At 50.3% G+C, this 21,148-nt stretch overlaps 1 protein-coding gene across 2 annotated transcripts in view; it reads right to left on the bottom strand.

Annotated features, from left to right (window-relative positions):
- LOC122388351 (neurocalcin homolog) overlaps window positions 1–21,148 on the bottom strand; it is a 153,645-nt gene that overhangs the window by 118,793 nt on the left and 13,704 nt on the right. The window contains exon 2 of one of the 2 annotated variants that reach the window (XM_043379381.1): window positions 17,717–18,182. The gene's annotated coding sequence lies outside the window, so the exon portion shown is untranslated. Of the gene's footprint in view, window positions 1–8,945; window positions 9,024–17,716; window positions 18,183–21,148 lie in introns of those variants that run through there. The other variant, XM_043379382.1, reaches the window with a different exon arrangement.

Below are 21,148 nucleotides of genomic sequence, written 5' to 3'. Positions count from 1 at the left end.
TCAGGGCGGACGACAGGATGTGGGTGTTTCAATTCATCTAGGAGATGGGTGATTCAGTTCAAACTGCATAAGAACGAGAGTCTGATATTTCAGCGACCGTCAGTTTTCCTAAAAAAATAGTTTTTTTTTTTAATTACTCCCATCGATTAAGAATATGAGCATAAAATATTATGCTATTTTATAGCACGAAATGAAGTTATGCTTCTTTGTAAGTCTTTGTAGTGAAACACAAGACAAAACCTTTTCTGCGCATTAGCTATTTCGATCTCGTTAGTGTTGATAACAATCCCAAATACAACAACATTTTTCGAATAGCCAATGCGGGAAAACCAAGATAGCGAGCATTGATAATGAAAAAAGACATGAAGAGGATGGTACCTATATCTTCAAAAAGATAAAAGGCATTGTCACACCTAAAATCTTTGAAAAAAGCAGTCTCCCTAAAGTTCAGGCCAGGCTAGACGGTCAATACCATTTGGCAGACACACCCAACGCCTTTCCGCCTTGCAGACCACGCAGTCCAATCCGCATCGGGTTTCCCCAGCTTCCCGTGGCGTGCGACACACAAGCATTTGCATTTCACAAGGGAGGAGCGCTGGGGCGGCCCGCCCTAATTAAATCAGCCGACCGGCGCCGCGCTGCGGACAGCGGTGCCACCGTGGCGGCCAGGAGCCAAAACCGGCCCCCGGGGCCGGGCACGTCCCCGGCCGCGGGCAGACCGGTGTCTGTCAGCGTACGGCCAGCAAAGGCCTCAACCACGCACATTCATAAAAGAAAACACAAATCTCAAGGAAATAACTTATCATATAATAATAGGTATGTGGGTGTTCCCCATAACAGGTACATCAAAATTGAAAACGTTCCATCAACATTCACCGCACCACATAATTCTCGTCCCAACATAAATAGCTTATCAAATCCTTCCCTACTTTTCTTATAAGCTGCCCACAGCAGTCTTAGAAGTATAACTCCAAATGCAGCCACTTCAGAGTCGATAAATACGTCGCCAGCATGGCTACCGGTGAGCAGTTCGAAAAAAAAAACGACAAAAAATCATCGCTTTCCAACTGATCGCCAGGAAGGCATTTCACCTCCCCACTCCCTCACTCAACCAGCCCCTGAAATCATATTATCTGCTGCACAAAGCAAAAAATAATGTGATGATTTATTGACTATGTAGCTATCGTCGAGAAAGATATAAAACATGAAAAATTAAATAGCACATCCCTCTTTACAAATCCGACATCAAAGTGAACCCGCGACCGCCTGGGGGGGGGTCGGATCCGACCCCCCCCTCCGTTTTTCTTGAATAACTCATGAACCGCTTGCGCTATCAACTTGAAACTTCGCATACCTTCTCCCCCATCAATTTGACGTCTCCTGTGCAATTTTTAAGAAAAATTTTTCAAAAATTTCTGAAATATATCGATTTTAGTGATGTAACTACATGGCGTTTTCAGTCAAAAAATGGTAAATGTTTAAAAAATCGCCAAAAATCGAGGTTTTAAGCAAATTGCAAATTAAGAACATCAAAAGACGCAGCTCAACGAGTTCTTTAAAATGGCTATCTCGAATTTTCCACAAAATGCGTTTTTCACCCCTAAAAATTCAAAAAACTATATTTTTTGGAAAACAGCTAATAAAATCCAAAATTTTGAGAATTTCCAAAAAACCGGAATATATGTTATAGAACTCTATTAGAACATTAGATGTCCCAAATTTCAACTTTCTATCTTGATTTTTAACCCCCAAATTGTAAAAAATAGCTCCAACATGCATAGGGCATGGTGACGTCATATGCATTTTCGCGAATTAGAGGCACTTCTGAACATCGCATGTGAAAACAAATGGCACCACTAGATTCCTGGGACAAAGCTCGTCTAGAAAAGTGCATTTTTATGTCAAAAATAAAAAGTTGAAAAATTGACTTTTTTTCTTAGCCCTCGTTTAGTTATGTATGGTATAAACGATTTTTTATGCTTTCAATGCACACTTATCACCAGCACAGTGACTTGGGGTCACATATAACCATTACCATCGGATTTGGCGTGAAAAATAAGCCATAAAACATGTGTCGCACGCCCATGTAGCAGAAAGTGAAAAACGTGACCTTTCGTGACCTGACCTGACCTTGACCCGTACTTAGTATGACCCCTATACGCACATGGTACCTTCACTAGGTCTTTGAGGTCATTTGTGGTGAGTTTCGAGCAGCAGCTATCGATTCCGCTGTCCGTAAGCCTAATCATGCAAAACCCCTGAATTTGACCTTTGACCTGACCTTGACCCGAAAGTTGACCTCAATCTTAAAATCTTAAGAGTGCTTTGGGAAGGTCTCGTAGAGACCTTTCGAACGCCGCCTCGCGGGGCTCGATACGACCATTGGTTCTCGAGATAACAGGGGGGGGTCGGATCCGACCCCCCCCCCCAGGCTGATGTGGGTACGGAAATAGCCCAGGCGGTGCCGGGTGAAGGAAATCGAATACAAGACTTCTGAGAGATACGAGCAAGATGAACTCATCAATTAGCTCCTTCTGAATCCACCACTTCCCTGTTGTAGCATGTCAAATTACAGTCTCAAGAAGCACACCACGGCCTTTGATTCGGCATTGGACAAATCAGCTAATCTAGCGTGTCCCCAGTACTCAGTAATGTTTTTAACGCCGTGATCAGTCGATTCTGTCAGTCGCCGGCCTTTTGAACACAGATTCTTTTTGTTCTGGTTCGTGCTGGGGAATTCCTCACTGATTCCCCAGTGAGCTTGCGAAGGACGGGTTCCTCTGATCACACTTGTTTTCAACATGCACGTCGGGCAGTAACTCCAAATCAGCCCCGCATCAATTGGGGTGCAAATGGAATGTGGCATTTGACAAATTTACATTGCAGCGCATATACAGCGAGACATTTCATTTCTGGAGCAGCTGGTAGCGAATGGATAACTAATTGTCAGGATATCGCCTAGAAATAGGTGTGTGTTCGGAGCTAGCTTCTGAAGCATCGCATTCACTTACGGTTTCCTTAAAAAAAAACATGAGAAATAATATTCAAAATCACGTTTACATATTCATCCTACTATAGAAATGAATGCAATGTAATAAATGTTTTCACTAAAACTTGCCATTGTTTTTTTCAGATTTATTCAGAGAAAGGGTCACTAAGCTAGCTTCAATATCTTAGCCTTCTCCCTGACGCACTGCTTAAAGGTACAAATACTCAAAATACAAACGCATTGTTACACGCATTATTTTTCCAATAATTGAGCTTTGTGATCACCAGAATGACAAGCATAAAATACTTTGTGACCGAAAGCCGTTTTCGTCTTACTCCGAGTTTCCACTTTTTCCTTATCGCCAGCCATAATTCGGTGACAACCGACGGTCACCATTTCAACCGAAAACTATTAACTTCCGTAAACACGCAGCGAAACCTACAAGTCCGTCCTCAAGTCCGCCGGCACAGTATGTCAGTGGCAGCGGCTGGGTGTCGTGCGGTACAGTATACCACGTCAGGCAACGCATCCAACGCCATCTATCGAGCATATCAACAACTATCGGGGTCCGCGTGTCGCGCGGCACAGCATACCATGTCAGGCAAAGCACTCAGCGCCATCTATCGAGCGTATCAATAACTATCGGCGGCCCGGTGTCGCGCAGCACAGCATACCACGTCAGGCAAAGCACTCAGCGCCATCTATCGAGCGTATCAATAACTATCGGCGGCCTGGCGTCGTGCGGCACAGCATATCACGCCAGGCAAAGCACCCAGCGCCATCTGTCGAGCGTATCAGTTACTATCGGGGTCCGGGTGTCGTGCGGCACAGCATACCACGTCAGGCAAAGCACCCAGCACCATCTTTCGAGCATATCAATAACTAAAGGAATGCCTAGAGTCTGAGACGAATCAGACATCGGATGCCTGCCCTGAATTCCGTATGCAATGCCTCGTCAGTGCAGTGATGTTTTTATCACACTTCAAGAACATATTTCGTTTGGTGATGCGAACCACTTAACAAAAACGTCAAATAATAAATGAGTAGGTAGATGCTTATTACATTTCGCTTGGACTTATGATACCACGGTGAGATTGTCTGACAAGTGACATGCTCCACACTTCTCACGTAAGCCAAGGTCTATTCGTTCCAACAATGACTCCACTTAGAGCAATTGTCAGAGATTCCGTAACTCTTGAGCACAATTTCCCAGCGCAATGGCGGCCGGCGCAGAAATGCTACCGCCGGGCGAGCGTAGACAGCTGCCGGACATTCCTCAATGACATGAAGCAGTACAGGAGCGAATCGATACAGGTGCGGCCAGACAGGCAATCCATCGCTGGAAGCGCTGAGCGACGGTACGACTGACTGACGACGTTCGGTGACTAGTGTAAAAGGTATAGGTAGCTTGTTCTACTAAGGACGTTTGCTGACAAAGATAATAATGACAACGTTCCATGACTACCCAAAGGTATGAGGTATAGGTATCTAAGGCGGTAGATGGTGTAAATAGAGGAAAAGTTGCAGCGTAATAACATTAAATATGTCTTGTGTGAGGGTTCAAAAGTTCCCAATCAACCTGGAGCTCACTCTGCTCTCACAGTCAGACATGTGCGTTAATAAATATTGAACCAGGGACAAAAATATTTATTACAGTCAGGCCAGAAAGAGCAGCAGGTGTGCAGTCGCTAACTTGGTGTGATTTATAAAACATTATAGGTCCTCTGGATGGTGTGACGCAACGCCAAGGTCTGCCAGACGGATAGACCCTCGGCAATTACCGTAACCAAGTCGAAGCTTATATTTTTTCTCAAAATAAAGGTCCCAGGCCCCAGCGACCAGTAGTTTGGAAGCGCTGAATATACATTCAGTTGTTCGACCTCCAGTTGTCCACTGCCATATGTGAGCTAATAGCTGTCAGACTCGGGCCGAATCCCCCCCCCCCTCGAACGGAGTAAAATTGGGGTGTTTCTCACATCCAAACAACTTGTCGCTGGAACCCTTATTTTGATACCAATAGTGCAAACTATAAGGTCCAACACTAATGAAGAGTCGAAGACACTAATGTTCGACCGGTCTTTGCTGGAGCTGAAGTGCAGTAACAGAAGAAAGGGTTAAACTGAATAAAAATGGCATAGATGCATGAACACTAAATATATTGCATATAAGCTAGCTATGGACCAGAGACCAATCTAGAATCTCATAAAAACGCATCCCAGGTAGCATACATACACCTACTGGATAAAACGCGTTGCAATAAAGGCTTTCCTAACAGTTTATAGGGAATACATGCAGAGGGGCCCCGGATATTAAACCATAAATAAAGCCAGACCACTAGAATAAGCGACAGAGCATTGCAGCACCAGAGCCAGTGCGTCGCGGCTTGTAATGCGGTATATATTCGGCGCGCAGCCTGCAGGTCTTATTTCCTCACTTGGGTTAGTTTGAATACGGAAAGGAACATAAATAGATGTCGTGAGAGCGAAGACGGCGACAATGCTGTGAAAGCTATTTGAAACCAGCACTTCATTGCTATTGCAGTACATCTGAGAGCGATGAGCTAAAATCGGACGGAGGTGGACGGAAAGCCGCCGTGAGCGTTGTCCCGAAATGAACCCATGCACACCATCGATCAGGGTGTGTGGGTCTTGAAAGAGAGCTCACTGCACATGTGAGATCGCAATATCGGTCCCACGCACGACCGCTGCATTTCATATCGCGAACGAATTAAGTCATGGCTTATGTTACGAAATACCAAACGCTGAATAGCTGAATTCCGAATGAAATGACGCCACAAGTTCCTTTCAATTTCATCGAACGTCACTAGGAGCGGTTGCATCCAAACGGCCCCTTTGACCTGACTTCACTAGGCCGTGTTATGTGCGGCGATCTCGTGACCTGTGCCCTTCCTGGAGTCGAGCGACCCGCCTTCTGCCGTCAGACCCACCGCTGAGGCCGGCCATCTGGTGTTGAACGATCGCCTCTCGTGTGCCGGTTACTGCCCATACAGCTCCAAAACCTGGCGCGGCGGCCGGGACAGCTGGCCGCTATGGCCGGGCGGCGCCTTCAGAGCCCCCGGTCGAGACGCAGCCCGACCGGACCTGACCCGACCCGACAGGACCCGTTCGTCAATGACACCGTCCCGGAGGACGGTACCGCTGGGCCTACGAACCGTCAGTGGCACATTCATATCACGCGCCTGTGTGTCGGTAGTAGATACGCACCGTGATGGGTTCAGTGGAAGACGAGGTACTGCGTAACCAGGAACACTATGTCATGGGATGTATAGTCGAGTGTAGCAGAGCGCTCTCGACGTCTGGAGACCCCGTCACTCGAGACGTCACTAAGGCATGTCGGTGATGCGGATAACGCTCCAAGAGCTGCTTACATGGTACGAGTCATTGATATCAACGTTAGCAGCACCGACTGGTGACGACATATGTAGGTCATACAGGCTAGATATTCATCCGACGACAGATAATCTCAGTAGCACCGCTGAGCACAATAGCATGGCTCCCACCCGCAGTGTTCCATTTTTCAGACTTTTTGGTGGCAAATCACACCTAATGGGGAAAATACTTTCATCCCTAAAATATGAATGACCGACTTTACTTCATCTCTGAAAAAGTTTCATGTATTTCCAACAGCCAGTTTACATGTCACTTGACAGTTGATGCACCCACAATGCACATCCTTTTGTTTCACACCCTCTCAAGATTCTGACATGAAATCCTGGTTTATCAGTTGGCATACAAATTGGCATTAGGTACACCATTTTGCAAATATACTTCGGTTATTTATTTCCTTTTTTCTCATCCTATGACTTTTTTTCTTCATCGGCACACCCAACCAAAATCCTATTTTAGAACACTGCCCACCCAAGAATGTTGCATCTTGAAACAATACTCATTCCGAGTAGCTACGACTGGCATCCCCGCTGCCGATACATGTCCAGTCCACGAATCGATGTCACAATCAGTATCGAGAACAGCGATGGCGTAAAAGTCTCCAAACATCCTATGGGGACTGGTAACAACAGGCGCCAAGATCATCTTCCAAACAGTTGGCAGCTACCACCAGTGGCCCACTCAGCGGCACTAATGGTCACCGATTTGAGCTGGCCACAGGTCAGTGGCGCCCAACCCTGCAGAAGGGAATTGGCCTGTCTGTGACCCCCTCTCTGTCTTCACCACACCCCTCCCTCACCACTGATAACCCACACCCCCTCCCCAACCAGTGATGACCCAATCAGAGCAGGGAACGCGGCCCAGAATTTCGCCAGCACATGTCACAGCTAGCCCGCCCACTGACGGCCACTTGCGCTGTAGAAGGATCAGCCGCAGTTACAGTCAAAGCGCACACAGACCGTCACAGGCACTATCTGTGCGAGCAGATTGATGTCAGTTGCGTGATGTATAAGTGAGGAGAGGGATAACTAGTTCGCACTCGGCCGCGAGGGGAAATAACGACCTTCATTTATTAAGAATTGGATCAAGCTAAAGCTTACACATTCCTGAGGAAACGTTACCTCAGTCTTGGGAAACTCTCTCGCTGTTCCAGTACCCCTCCATCCCGTCTTCCAGCCTCTCACGCTTTTATCCCATAATCGCTCACACGCCCCCACCCTCTTCTCTCGCTTTCCGGTCCTGTCTTACTCTCGCTCTCCCTTGCTCTCCTTGTGCCGCTCACGTCGATCGATGCCGCTCGGCAAACAATGCCACGCCGTCGTTACCGGCGCCGCAATTAGCTCGCACCCGGAGCCGGACGGCCTGGAGCCGGAGCCGGACGGCGCGGCGCGGAGCCGAATGGTGCGGCGCCAGGAACCGGAGCCGGATGGCGCGGAGCCCGGAGCCGGAACGACGGAGCCCGGAGCCGGAGCCGGACGGGCGGAGCCCGGAGACGGACCGACGGAGCACGGAGCCCGTAGTCGGACGGCGCGGAGCCCGGAGACGGACCGACGGAGCACGGAGCCCGTAGTCGGACGGCGCGGAGCCCGGAGCCGGACGGCCAGAGCCCGGAGCCGGAGCTAGCCGGACGGATCGCGGAGCTAGCCGGACGGATCGCGGAGCCGGACGGGCGGAGCGCGGAGCCGGACGGCCAGAGCCCGGAGCCGGAGCCGGCCGGACGGGGCCCGGAGCCGGACAGCCAGAGCCCAGAGCCGGAGCCGGACGGCGCGGCGCCCGGAGCCGGACGGAAGGCGCCCGCTCTCAGTTGGCACAGGTCACAGGTTGTCGCCCGGTGCTCGCATCTGCCCGGCAGCTGAGGTGACGGCAGCGCGACCCGCAGCGACGTACGCACACGTACACGTGCGCGAGATAAGCGGACAGAAATAGCACCAGAGGTGGCCAGAAGACCGCCCCAGGGCTGGATAGATGAGCGAGAGACGAGCCGAAAATTGACTGAAGTAATCTAGGGGCCATGCAAAATTGAGCCGATAAAGAAGATTGAAGAACAAATTAAGGATGGATCAGAGGAAGTCTGGTTAATCTACACCTTTCGTTCAGAACCCAGACATGACTTATAAATAATTTGTTACCGACTCAAAGCTCGGCGTCGAGTTCGTTAACTAAGCACCTCTGTATATTCTGCTGTGATTAGCTAGTAAAACTCCAGAACTGTATCGCTCAACCATTATGGTCACGAGCTGTACTCAATAGCCCCGTTTCCATGACACTTCTGAATCCGGATTAGCTCCGAATCCGGATTCAAACGACCATGGAAACGGCACATTTCGCGTTGGGGGATCGGATCGGGTAATCCGGATTCAAAAAGAAGATTAGAGAGGCCGATCCCACTTTGGCAGCATATGGCAGCACTATTCCCTTTGCGGCAGGCGGCGCCGCCGCCATTTTGAACTGAGCGTTTCGGCGCCAGTTTTGGTCTGCGGTTAATGTTTGCTGCAATAATTGGGATAAATTTTCTTAACCAATTGTTACAAAGCACGGGAGAAACTTACATGGTCGCAAGAGGAGACGACAGACGACACTACACACTCAGCACACCAATGTCCACCCTCCCCGAGCGGCACCGCGCGACACTAGGGGACGCGCCAAGGTCGCGCCGTCTCCCCTACCCGCCGCGGCGGGGACCCTCGCCGCCGGCCGTACAGTCTCGCCGCCGGCCGGGTACAGTCTCGCCGCCGGCCGTACAGTCTTTAACACTGACAGCGTGGTCGCTGAATCCCAGTCGGTAGTCTCTGCGCACAAACGGTGGCACAGATCCCTGAAAAGACACAACTTACCGCTTGATTCCCAAATTAGCTTGAGAACGTTATGAAGGGAATTATGAAGTAAGTCGCCGCAGCGCGCCAGTTACGTCTACCAATCCCGGATTAGAGAAGCCGATCCGGATCGGCCAATCCCGGTGCGAATCCCGTTTCGGGAGGGATCGGTCATGGAAACGGCACTGCTGATCCGGATTCGCCGATCCGGATTCGCCGATCCGATCCTGTTCGTAGTGTCATGGAAACAGGGCTAATATCGCCGGCCTGTGGCGGAGCCCTGAGTTTGCCGAGCACTGGGCCCCCGCCCCTATGACCCATCCGGGCCAACCTGGGTACCGGTCCCAATTGAAAGGGATCGGTCGGCCGCCCGGGCGGGCGGGGCGCCGGCCTGTCGGGTCGGGTCGGCGCTCCCCTCGCCCGGGCGGTGGTTAGGGGGCACCCCCGGGAAAGATGATTTTCCGGGGGTGCGGGCGGGGGCCCGCGGCCCGTTAAAAAAAAAGACATTGACCTGACGGACATGTCGGTGACCTGTGAGGAGGACGAGGTGTTCCGTAGCGCCGTGCTGACGGCCGTCACAAAGCTGTATCAGTCGCTGTCGCCGGCCACGCTCAGCAGAAATGACTGAGCCGCGCTAGGGTAAAGTGGCTGGTGTGAGAGGTATTAGTGAACTGTGAGACTGAACTGAGCTGGTGAGAAGTGTGACCATGTGAATACCTAGGGAGGGAGGGGAGGGTTAAAGCTGACTGTGTTGTAGACGTGATGCGGAATGTCATGTGTCTCGTTCGGAATGTCAGGTGTCTACACGGGCTGTTGTCTATCATTGTGCGTATTTTTTTCGGGTCGTTTGAGACCAGTCAAAAGCTCATCTGAAGCATCGTTCATCTGATGCTTCCCCACTATATCGTCATGCAGTGCATTTGTTTTGTGAGAATATCACTGTTGTTCGTAATAAAAAAAAAACTAAAAAAAAAGCTGTACTCAATATAATTACACCGCTGTCATGTCCAGGGTCCATCACAAGGCCACCTCGTGAATTTCCTAATTTCGGTGGAGCATCCAGCGCAGTTTTTAGTCACCCGACCCCGGCTATGGAGATATACTGCGCCGTGCCGCCGAGGCCGGGGGCGGGGTGCAGTGGCGCAGTCTCGGCGTTGCGGTGTTGACCCGTCTGATGGGCGGGCCGGCGGTACACCTTTCAGCCTAATGATTGGAGCCGGGGGCGGCCGCGGAGGGCCCGGCGACGGTCAGCGGCGGGCGCCATCGACCCGCCGCGCCGCGAGAGGCCGTGGGCGCGGCACAGGTCGCCGTTCATCACACCGGTACTGCAGGCTGGAAATGCGGACGGTAATGAGCTATGGCTTGAGGAAGTCAGCTCAGACAGTTGAGAGAACTGAGAAGTTATTTGACGCGGCGCTACCACCCGGACCTCCCTGGCCCGTCACCAAACCCGAACCCGGAACCTCCTCGGGCACCGTCTCCTCCAGGCAGGAGTATAGGGAACAATACGGCCTAACTACGGGCGCGCCCACTAACACGTCGAGCGCCATCGCAACTTTGTTAGGAAGGCCGTACTAACTTCACGACGGAGCGTCGCTGGCTAGCAAAGTTGCGCTAACCTGGAAATAAACCAGTGAAACGCGCCGCCAAGTTAGCGGGTTTTGACTGCTAAGCGGACAAAGCTAGGCAGGTATGGTCGTTATACAGCACCTCACATTGCTGTTGCCCTAAATAATGAAATATAAGTCGTTTCAACACATACGAGTGGTTCCCAACACACTTGCAACAATGCGAGGGCGGGTAACAATAAAGAAACGTAATTACCGCACGACCCCAATGCATAGATGGGTTTGCGTCTTTTGGACTCAAATACATACGTGTTTATGACTTGATTTACCAGTACAGGTATGTTTGATAGCTTGGTGGCATCACAATTCATAAAATAAGAAAAGAAGTCGTTGAATAAGCAAGAACGGGAAAATTTAACTTGATCAGTGAAGTGAGAACATCATACATATTCTACATTTAGCAGCTTACTCTGAAGTTGAAAAACGCTGGCAATGATTTATGGTTATTGTGGGCTGATTTACGTTAACGTTTGACCAGTCTACTCGTGTTTTTTTCCAGGTTTATGTGTTTTCGTCTACATGCATCTTTGAATGCTTCCTTGAATCTATGCTTTTTATAGTTTCTAGAATGACCTTGAAATCAAGCGTTCTTTATGTCAAACATCGTGTTAACCATGCCCAAATAATTCATCGTCAGGTAGAGAGAATACAGCGGGATGGTGGCAGCAGCACAAGGCATTGATGAAGAATGACCTACACAAAGCGACATTACCTCATTCTTAACCCGCGCCCTGGTGGGGTCTGTTTATAACGCGACCTGGTGGGGGGGGGGGCTATTTTTTGCCCCTCCCCCCTCGTATCTCCGAAACTACTGGACGGATCCGCAAAATTCAAACGGCATTCGAAAGGCCTGTCAAATTTGTCTATAGAACCCAAATTTCATTGACCTCGGGGTCACCGATGACGTCACAGGTCAGGTCAAAGATGAAATGTTTCACCGTTCACGGGTCTTCTAGGGAATGCGCTATAACACCGAGGAAAACGCATTTTGTCGAGAATCAGCGATAGGGCGTCAGTTGCCTAGTAGATATGTTGCTATTAGAGGTCACTGACAATACCAGGTCACGTCACAGGTCAGGTCACCAAGGGTCACAGGTCAGGTCACATGAGCCCAACTTTACTAAGGTTGTGTGATGCATGTTTTATGGCCAATTTTTCATTTCCAACTCAATGGTGTTGGTTATAAGACTATCAGGTACGGCTTAGGTCACTTTCTGGTGAAGTTCAGGTCAAGGTCAGGTCAAGGTCAGGCCAAAAAAGGTCAAATTTTAAAGTTGATAGTTTTGCATAAAATGGGTATTGATTCGATGCAGCTCGTCACGGGGAGTCTAATGGTGGTCTTTGTTTTGCGCTACGGGGTCTAGAATTGCTAAAAATTGAGTTTGAAAATTTGACGTCATCAATTTTGAACAGTTTTTTCACTATAACTTCGCCAAAAAAAGAGGTATCAATCTCAAATTTGGTATGTGGATGGAAGGCGGTAAGGACTATCACATATATTCCGGTTTTTGCGAAATTCAAAAAACTTTTTGGATTTTTCGATCATTATATCCAAAAAATTTATTTTTTGATTTTTGGGGGTCAAAATCCAAAAATTTCAAAAATCCGAGATAGCAGTTTTGTAGCCCTGTCAATTCTACAGCTTTTATGTCCTTTTCATTTTTCTGTATTTGCAAAGCTATAGGCCTGACAGCTCTTCCCGCGAAACCCTTTTTTGGGTCGAAAACGGCAGAACATGACGTCACTCTGACGTCATTTCCGGCCAACCTGTCATAGCCTTTGGAAAAATTTTTGGTCACCATGTGTAAAATTGATGTCCGGGAGGGTACTGAAAGTTTGGTGACGATCGGCGCAGCGGTTCTGGAGATATATCGAAAAGTCTGGAGGGGGGGCAAAAATAGCCCCCCCCCCCACCAGGTCGCGGGTTAACCCGCGCGGGGCTGGGGTCTCCGGCCGAACGCGCGGGGCTGGGGGGGGGGGTAAATTTTACCCCCCCCTGTTATCTCCCGAACTAATGGTCCGATTTGGAAAATTCAAACGCCAATCGAAAGCTCTCATCACGAACTACTAAAAACATGTACTTAATTTAAAGTTTGAGGTCAAGGTCAAGGTCAGGTCAAGGGTACAAATTGCAAGTTTCTACAGTATCGGCCTTACACCGTAGTTGCCGAAGAATGGAGTCATGGACTGAGACTGATCGCCCAAAACGTGTTCTTAGGCTACCAAGACAATATTCGTTGCATACAATATCATTCAGAGGTCAAGGTCAAGGTCAGGTCAGGTCAGGTCAGGTCACCAAAAACAAAATATAGAAAAGGGCATGTGCGACACATGTTTTATGGGTCATTTTACTCATAGAATTCAATAGGCACACTCAATAAGTGATATGGACCACCTCTGGATGAATTTCAGGTCGAGGTCAGGTCAAGGTCAGGTCAAGTGAGGTCAAATTTTGAAGTTGGTTGTTAAGGCCTAAAAAGGTGTCTATCTGATGCAGTTTTTCACGGCGAATCGAATGGTGCTATTTTTGTTTCCGTACGAGGTCTGGAACTTCCAAAAAAATCATTTTTCAAAAATTTTGTGTGTCGTGACGTCACAAAATTTTGAATAACTCCCACATTTTTGAACCGATTCTTCTAAAATTTGGTATGTAGGTGCACATAGACCACTTCTCTGACATATATTCCGGTTTTTTCGATAGACTCAAAATTTTGGATTTTATAATGATTTTCCCAAAAAAGTCAGTTTTTTGAAAAAATTTAGGCCAAAATCCAAAATTTTCAAAAAACCGAGATAGCCATTTGATAGAAAAAGTAAAATTACGTATAACCTTTTTTGTTACGTCTTGATTCCTTTAAAAATGAAGATGTTAGCGGCGTTTGAACTTTTGCCGTTTTTGAGGCGAACATGACGAACATGACGTCACTAAAACGTCAATTTCTCAAAAATTTTCCGACGGATTTCGCTCAAATTTTCAGGGAACGTGTCAAATTGATGTAAGAAAAGGTACTGAAAGTTTGGCGGCGCTGCGCGCCGCCGTTTTTGAGATATCGCAAAAAATCGCGAGGGGGGGTAAAATTTACCCCCCCCCAGCCCCGCGCGGGTTAAGCATGTCGAAATGATTTTCCAGGGCGCACCAGATCTCATGAAAATGAAAACACTTCCCAGTCATGAATAATAAGTGGAGCATGAAACGGTGATGAATGTGCCATCCCCGATGAACATGAAACATCGGAGATGTTTCCATGACATCAAGCGATTGCTTGAAACCATGAACGTTGAAAGCTGAATAGTGGCCTTTATAAAATATGTTAAAAATAATCGAACCGTTATAGCCAAATGAAGTAGACGAAAGAGGTTTCTGTTTTCACCACTGTTTTACAGCGAAGTCTAAATTTCAAGTAATAAAGTAGTTGCAAAAGCAATAATAATTCACGTCAGTTTTGATGAGCCATCTGTATTCAAAAGCACGTCTTGCGCCCATGAGCCGAGCCCAAAATGATCCCAGAGACACAGAAACGAACACTCTTCTGCAGTGAGCCCGTCTTTGTCGTCGCAACTTCCGCGAGCAATGAGCTTGAATCAATAATAAACGTTCCGATTCATTGAGCAGTGGATGGTGCCGACCCCCCCCCCCCCCCGACCGACCGACCGACGGGGGAGGGTGCCGATCGTTGGCGTGCGACTCGGAACTGCCATCGAGCGTCGGCTTCAATGTCGCACGTCACCAAGAGTCGATCATCGCCGACCGTCGCAGCCCTTCGCTTCCCAGCTGACAACGCAGTGGCATTTTCTAAATGAAATTTGAGTGTTACAAGACTACTCATAACTCACCCGGCTTTCAACTATTCCAGCCTACTAAGGCTGGGTGGGGAGGGGAGGCACTAGGCAAATCCGAGGTCATCCTTCAGTTGTCACAAATATAGAGAGCCATCAACGAACTACTTCCACAACCATAGCCGTTGCCAGGACCACAGCAGGTCCCATACCCCGAACCACACCCATCCAGCCATCGGGCCATCGACCCGTGTGCCTCCCATGACGTCAGAACTCACGTGTTGAACGGACAGAGACATTCCACGCCGAAATGGGAACTGGAACAAACATCAATGAACTGTCCGTCGATGGATGCATGCAGTGATGATGCATCGAAATCGACATTAAACCACAGCACCAGGCGAAGCAAGCCAATCAACGTTTCCGGGAAACGGTCCGGAGGTGGCGCCGACATCCAAGGTTCGACGTCATCATGTGACGTCATAATACAAAATACGTCATCCGTCAGCGGCAGGGGTGGGCGGCGGTCCGGTGGGGCGTTCCCACGGTGCCTGAGGCACACACCACGCCGGCGGCGCGTCGGTTGGTCGTGTCCGACGGTCGTTTCCCGGACACAGCTCGCACGCCCACCTCCTGAGCATTCGTCACGTCGCATACAGAAGCGTCCGTCCAGTCACCGGGCGGTCATGTAGGCGTATGGAATTATGCATGCTTATAAAGGTCGTATGCAATATGCATCCAATAAGTGCGTGAGTTGCGTTCAGGGTAATACAACATGCGTGGTGTGCAAGACCCACACCATCTAAAATTCAAAGTAAAACACAGCCAATATCATTAGACATCGCCGAGCAGAACACCAGTAGCCAGCATCACCACAGCACATCCCGAACACATCAGCCTCCCTGATAGCGTCAAACGCTGCCGCTCATCACACCGATCAGTGAGAACACGCAGCGGCAGCCAGTCGCCGACATTGGCTGTCAGCTGCGAACATCAAAAGCCGCCGACATCAAAAGGTCACCGATGGCAGGTCGGGGCTTTCCCCGCGGCTGGGGTCGGCCGATCTCCCAATAAACGCTCAGGGATGGTTGGTCATCAGAAGTTAGTCCGCCTATCTCAGCTCAGTAAATCTTGGCGGCAGAGGCGACGGACAACCAGTCGTCCTATCAGTCAGTCAAAGTTCCAAATATATACAGACGACGGTTGCACCAGCATACAGAGACCACTGACCACAGGTTCAGTGACCAGAAACACCCACCATATTCGGCTTCGGCTGGTTGTTACCGGGTCAGTTTGATTGAAATCGCGTGGGGTTGTAATTGGGTCGAGCTGGTTGGTTGCTGTCTGGTTGTTGTTTCGGTTCATTTGGTTGTTATATTCCAGTGCCTATGTTGTTATTGGGCTCGGTTGGTTGTAATTAGACCGAGTTGGTTGCAATCGTGTGGTGTTGATTGTCATTGGTCCGGGTTGCTCGAACCATATTGGGTCACCGTATTCCAGTTGAACCATACTGCCCATCTCCCACACACTAACCATTATCAGACGCGATTACCAATTACTAGAAACTCCCACATGACAGCTAACCAACAGCAGTTGGACAGCACCGTACACAGTACCCAGAGCCAATCGGCATTGTCATAGCTGGAACTAATGACATCCCATGTCGGTCAATGCCGAGTACCGATTAGCATCGGCAGACTCCTGACATGTCCCAGAAGGATCCACGACAGATCCCAGAAGGATCGACGATAGATCCTCGTCGGAATGGTCACGGATCAGCGATGGGCGATCCAATGGCTAACGAGTCAACATTGCGACGCGCGCTCTCATCGATCCGCTCGTCGGAAGGCGCCCTAAGTGGAGGAATAACGCGGGGAAACGGAGCCGCGTCGGCCGCGCGCGGGGTGAGGGCTGCACAAGTGCGCGAGGGACGAGCACGGTGCCAAGCAAATGCTATCTTATGGACGACGGCGGGTTCTTGGTAGCGTACTAGCATTCGATTGTATTGCACAATAAGTGTTGCCATGTGTTGCAACTGCCACATGTTGCAGTGGCCGTGTTTCATAACAATTCGACACTTTTATCAAAAGCAAAGAGCTTTTGAAGTTTTAAGTGTTAACGTGTTCCATAATAATTGATGCGCTTCAGGATAGCATGTCTAGTCTACCTCTCAAGTTCAATGAAACCTCCAACGAAGAATACTTGCAAACGCAAGCAACTATTTCCAACTTTCCATCGCGATCATTTTCGGAGCTCTCGGATATGGCACACAACGGAGAGTCGGCGAACGGACCACACCCAGATCCCACACGTAACTCCGCTAGGGCCGACCAGTAACTAGCCACGTCATCATCCGACCACAGAATCGACCCTCTCTCGCGGTCGGTCGGACACCGCCGAGCGGCGCCTGTGTGTCTGTCTGTGTGTCTGTCTGTGGGGCTGTCTATGGGTCAATGTGAGTCTGTGTGTGAATGTGGTATGGATGTATGTGTGTGCGTACGTATTCGTCTTTCTGTTGGTATGTCTGTCCGTTCGCTCATACGTGTGTCTGTGCGCTTGTGTGTCCGTCTATACCCCGCGTCTGTCTGACTGCATGTCTGTCTGTCCGTCTGTCTGTTAGCATATACCATTTCTTTATATCTATACGTCTGTCTGTCGTATACGTCTGTCTTATCAGTCTGCCCGTCAGTCTGTCTGTATGTCTGGTCGCCCGTGCCCGTGCATGTCTGTTCGCCTGCGCGTCTGTGTGCCCGTGTGTCTGTCCCAGTCCCCACGGGTCTCACACCAGGCTTCCCACGGCCCAGTACGGGCCTCTCACCAGTCCAGCGGCGAATGGGTCAGCGGTGGCCCACAAAACGGCGCGCTACACCGCTCGCACCTGGTGCCCATGTTCCTATAACACAGGGTGTGGCGAGCGAGAACTCCCCGCCTCCCGACTACCCACTGCCGAGCAGAGCTGCGTAGACCAGCCTCCCCCAACCCTAACACCACTGCCATCAACTTACCTGCCATCACCACCCCCGCCAGTCATCCCACCCTCTCCCCGGCGCCCAGCCACCACTCTACCCCACTCCACCAGCCCAGCGGGCCGGGAGGACCTACCGAAATAGCTGCGGCTCCTCGGCTCCTCCTCACGTCGGCTGCGACGGTCTCTGGGCGTTTCCCGACGGAGCGGGCCGCTCGGCGCGTCGGCGTCGACCCGGAACACCCTCCTTCGTCGTCGGCGACGGTGCGGCGACTGCTGCCGACGGCGGCGCGACGACGGCCGTCGGTCGGTCGCTCGGTCGATAGGGTCAGAGGCGGCGGCGGTGGCGGCCGCGGCCGGACCGCGGTCACGGCCGCCCCTGCTGACCTTGACCCGCCAGGTCACCGCCGGACGCGCACGGGTCACCGTCGAGACAGTGGCAGTTCAGGGCGGCGCACAGATCGCGGCCAGCTCTGAGTTGAAGTTTGAACAGCCGCAGGTCACGGTGGAGTTCCTACTTCCGTGCCTTGTTCACTCCACAGGTCGGGTTCAGATGTATGTCCTCAGGGACGGTTCACAGACACTCCGTCCACCGGCACACACCTGTGAAGAAAACAGAAAGGCTTGTTCAGATCTGGGTTCATTGAATCCGTTCCCAAGTTATCGCATCGGCTAACCGCGCCAGCCAACTGGGTCAAATTGAAATGTCCGTCGCTTCGGCAAAATGTGCAGTTCACCATAGCCGGTGGAGGGTCAACGAAGCCGACAATAGTTGGGTCGCTCCATAGCACGGGTTACAACTGCCGGAGTCATATCCAGAGATTGCCGTGTGCCGGCCGGCCGGCCCAGCGGCGCTTCCTGGTGATGACGTCACGCACGGTTTCCATGGCAACTGTGGGTCGCCAGCTGACCGGCGGGTCACCAGAGTTCCTCGTCAGTCCCGATAATGTTGCCACTTCTGTGAATCGCGGCTCATTATCAGGACCAGTGGCTAACAAGCTACGGGAACCGAACCGGGCAGAACATAGCGCAAGCAGATGTAGATAGAGATAGATGATGCAACTCATAGCGCGCATGAGAGTACCACGGACTCCAGATGTCAGTAAAAATGTTTGTAGTTTTCAAAACAAGTTAGAAGCTGCCTGCTTTAAAAACGCATGGCATAATGTAAAGTGGGTGTATGCTGGGTCAACACTTCGTTGTTGACTGTTACGTAAGCCGCTAAAATATAACTGAAAGTGAGTGAAAGGTTTCGTCAGCCCCTGTCACGGGTAAGCAGCTTCGGCCCGACATGTTCATTGTTGCTACCGCGGCAGATCTGGTTATTTTCAGCGATACACAGAAAAGCAATCCAATATCCCTGCCACGAGCTGCCATTGCCTGCGAACACACGGTAACACACGGCAGTGCCGTCGAAAGGAGCACGGCGGCCGGTGTAGGTTACAGAGGAAACAGACTGGTACTGGGGGCATTCAAATCAAACCGCTCACCCTAATTGAAACCGAGCCTTGACGGCGCCGACTCCTAACGAGTTGTATTCACCAAGTGCCCGCCACCTCTTGCCTATCGCCTATTGCCTTCCGTTACCTGCCTATCGCGGACGCCTACCACGCTCTTTGCCCACCGCCCACCGTCCAGCGCTCAGCGTGGCAGACAGCGGACGTCTGATTGAATCGCCGCGGCCCTCGCCGGCACCCATTCGGCTGATTCAGGCACCCGTTCGACCCTCCCCGTCGTTCTTTCGGCCCTCGCCGGGGCCGCCCTCACTAGCGCCCGTCTCGGCCCTCCCCGGCGCCCGTTCGGCTGATCGCTGCGCTCGGCGTGCACTGGGTCGGCCGCTACCGGCACGCCATCAGACTCACGCAGTGAGGAGCGAGGACAATCCAACACCACGGTAGCAGAGGGAGAGGGGGAGGAGGAGGAACACCAGCGGGTGGGGCGGTGGGGGAGGAACCGCAGCACCAGCAAGGGGACTGGGGTACCATCAGGTGGAGAAGGGACTGGAACACCAGCAAGCGCCCCGCTCCCTTGGGGAGGGGCTGGAGACGGAGGTATGGCGACCGGTTTGGACGGGCGTTGGTATTGTTAGATGGAAAAGAGCAGATGATCCAGTTAGAATTGCTCAAGTAGATGCAAGCAAGAGCCAAAATTCGGACAGAGGGACTGTATAAAACCATCAAGCTTTGACAAGCACATGCCAGGCAATAGGTAACCACAATTTAGGAATGGCTGGTTCGGTAGAGAATATCATATCTATGAAGTGCTTAGCAATATGCGAGGGTTAAGTTGGTTTTCGTCTCTGTCCTGTCATTCAAACTAAAACAGATCTACGTAGTCGAAACAACAAGAGGGTGGTAAAGGAGGCTTCGAGCGCGCGACATCCCTTCAAATACGAAATTTAAAGCCCGTTTTCCATGCTAAAAAAAAAAACTAACCGTTCTAAGCTACCTTCCCAAAGCTTCATATGAAGTGCGTGAAACTACTACTGAGTCTCCATTTTTAGTCGCAAGCAAAATTCAAACTGATTTTAAAGATATAAATGGTATGGGAATGGATATGGAGCTCCCAATGACGTCATTTATTCCCAGTGACGTCAACAAGCGGTGAGTTAAGTCGTGGCCGATCCCAGTGTGCTGGCCAATGAAACTTCTCTCGAACGATGTCGTTAAAGCGTACTTTTGTAGAATGACGGTTAAATCCTGCTCAATAAGCAGCCATTAAAACAGGCGGACGCCAGGGCTGTAAAATAATTTCATCATAAAGTTGTATGCCAACAGGCAACGAATAATCGTGGAATCAGGCAGTGCTCGAATACAGCCAATGATCATATGAAAATTTCGGCCATTGTTGCTGACAGCTATATAAGAATTTCAACACATTAAATTCTATTACCTCTTTGTGGCTCGAAAAGAAAAAAAAATGATGTTTCCCGACAATAAAACGAAAACTCAACAACATTTATAATAAAACTTTGTTTTGCTCTGCACAGCATTGCGTAAGAAATCGAAATTCGAGGAGTTTTTGAAATCTGGAGAAACTCTTACTTTACTATCTTGGAATGCAACCTTGGAATCTGGAGAAACTCTTACTAAACTCTGTCTCCCGCAGCGTCCAAGACCGCATTTTGGATCCGCCAGTCTGGATGTCTAAATAATATTCAGATCATGCAGACACTTGGTGGTTTTCAAACTTGTTCAGGCCTTATTAACAGTGAAATTAACGCCAACAAAACTCAGATTCACGCCTGGATGGATTTAGAGATACTGGGCAAATGGCAGCCGCTGATGGCCATCATCCCTCAACTCTTACCCTCACGCCAGTGACCTCGTCGCTGCCATCCCAGACACCAATCAATCAAGAATAGCGCAGTGTCCACATCACCACCGCCCACAACTTCCTCCGCACCATCCACTCCTACCACAGCTTGGCTCTCTCACTCCCTCACCCCACCCCTCCATCCTCTGGGAGGGGGGGGGGCGTCATGAGGTCGATGGAGTCGGCGTCACTCCAGCGCCCAGTCCCTGGCAACCGATCAGCGACGACCTGACCTGCCCCTGCGAGAGCGCGTG

Source organism: Amphibalanus amphitrite, unplaced genomic scaffold (genome assembly GCF_019059575.1).
Source record: "Amphibalanus amphitrite isolate SeventyFive unplaced genomic scaffold, NRLGWU_Aamphi_draft 000319F_arrow, whole genome shotgun sequence".
In the NCBI taxonomy this organism is placed as follows: Eukaryota; Metazoa; Arthropoda; class Thecostraca; order Balanomorpha; family Balanidae; genus Amphibalanus; species Amphibalanus amphitrite.
Note: the sequence above shows the minus strand (reverse complement) of the source record. Positions and strands in the feature narration are given on the sequence as shown.